This window comes from Austrofundulus limnaeus, unplaced genomic scaffold (genome assembly GCF_001266775.1).
Source record: "Austrofundulus limnaeus strain Quisiro unplaced genomic scaffold, Austrofundulus_limnaeus-1.0 Scaffold29, whole genome shotgun sequence".
Lineage (NCBI taxonomy): Eukaryota > Metazoa > Chordata > Actinopteri > Cyprinodontiformes > Rivulidae > Austrofundulus > Austrofundulus limnaeus.
The window spans coordinates 1,523,347-1,525,575 of NW_013952431.1; positions in this window are offsets into that span (position 1 = coordinate 1,523,347).

Consider the following 2,229-nt stretch of genomic DNA (forward strand, 5'->3'; position numbering starts at 1 on the left):
TCAGTTTACCATGAGAATGACTGTTTTGCTAAAAAGTTCTGTCTGGGTGGCACAAATCCCGCCGTCAAATCCCACCACTTTTTTAAGATCACTTTGTGAAAGTTCCTCTTACACGTGTGCACACTAATAAACAAGCACACGACTGAAATGCAGTACTAGCACATCAGCTGCATGTGGTAAGATCAAAATTACTGCATTTGTTCTTCAACAATGGGTTAAATGCTTCACAAGTAGAGATCGACGCAGCTCAAGAAATGTTTACAACATTCTCCAGTGGCATGAATATTTTTAAAAATTCTGCCATGACTTACCTAATATCAAATCAGTTTTATTATAATTTTTTGATTCTATAATTGTCTTACTATCGATATGTCCAAATGGAAGAACTATACAAAGATAAAACTAAACTTTTTTTTTATTACTGCTACAGAGAAGGAATAAGTGCATTCATTGGAAACAAAGTTGAAATGTAACATTCTTTTCTTATTTTACAACTCTGAGACTAAATTCTAGAGTAATGAATCTTTGCAGCTGTGTTTTTGGAATCACAAGATGAACACTCCACAGGAAACGGACAAGACAAAATAGTGTCTGTTTCACTGCAGGAAAGAAAAACAAAAACCKGCCTTTCAGCTTGCGCAATCCATCCTTTTTACATGAAGTTGAGGAAAGTACTACTGGACACTTCACAAGAAGGAGAAAAAAAACACACAATTAAAACCATGATGGATTGCTTCCTCATCTTCTTCACCAGTCATCACTCATGTATTTGTTGGTTTGCCTCTGTTGGCAAAATATCTCATGAGTCAGTGGACAGATTTTAAAGAAACTCTCAGAACTTGATGCAACAATCAATTGTATCTATATAGCACATTTAAAGACAACATTGTTGACCAAAGTGCTTCACAAGAAGGGAAAAAACATACAATACAATTAAAACCATGAATAAAATAAAAAATCTAATAAAAGGATAAAAGACAATTCCAAAATTCTGATGTAATTCATACTGAACTTGAAATAAAAGCCAGTTTTGAAGCAAAAACTAAACAGACCCTGCAGTCTGAATCTTAAGAGGCAAGTTTTTCCAGAGTCTGTGGGCCTCTACAAGCAAAAATCCTGATCCCCTATCTATTACTAATTAACATTTAGAGTCATCCTCATTCAAAATGGCTGCCACAGCTACCTTTGCAAACACATGAATGGCTAGTCATTTTTTGAGGTACTGAGCTAAAATTTGACAGGTATTTGCTGAGAAGCATCCCCATCATGTGAGGCCTTTGTTGAAAACTATGGCACACCAAGTGGTGAACAATTCGCATTCCAATAATAATAATAAAAAATAATATAATAATAATAATAATAATAATAATAATAATAATAATAATAATAATAATAATAAAATAATAATAATAATGTTTTTTAATCAGTTTTAAAGGGTCACTTTTAGATCATTCCGAAGAGGGTTAAAACGTGAGTGTCTCTGAATGTATCAGAAAACTTTTCTATGAATTCAGCCTTCTTTTCTGAAGGATCCGGAAAAGCTTGTCATGCGAACCCAGTGAAGTGCAGTCATGGTTAACCATATGCTGCTCAGCGTGGCAGCAATTACCAGAGGACAAGACGGCAGTTAATCATAAACGCCTTCTGTTCACTGTAGCTTGTGTCTGTCTGTATCACTGCTGTCAAACCACTTCATAGAGCAGCTGCACTTTGGACCGCTCTGAGTGTTTATACAACCTGTATTTCAGACTCCAACTACAAACTGTTACCTTGTGAAATACTGTGAAAATAAAAGCTTGTTAAAGCAATGTATTTGGGACTCTAGAGCCAAACTATCTCTTCCCCTCCTCCTGGCCCTAACTTCTTTATCAGCTCGACTGTTCTAACTGAGATGTAGTCGGTGAAMAGGTCCAAGCTGCACTTCATGACAAAGAGGAGTGTTTGCCCCGAGTTCCACTACTCAAATCTACCAGGGTCCAGAGCTTAGTTTAGTTTGCCAGTCCCACCTACCACTGTTTACTCTGCTTTATGGCTTCTCTGTTTGCTTTCCCCTTCTTCACTTGAGCAACCACCTCTGAGTCCTGACAGAGCGCTGCCACATTAAGGGTCACCGATCCAGGGCTTGGCCCACCCACAAAATGCAGTGCGTAAGCCAATAGAGATAAGAGTGTGTGGATGTGCATAATGCGCACACACACACACACACACACACACACACACACACACACA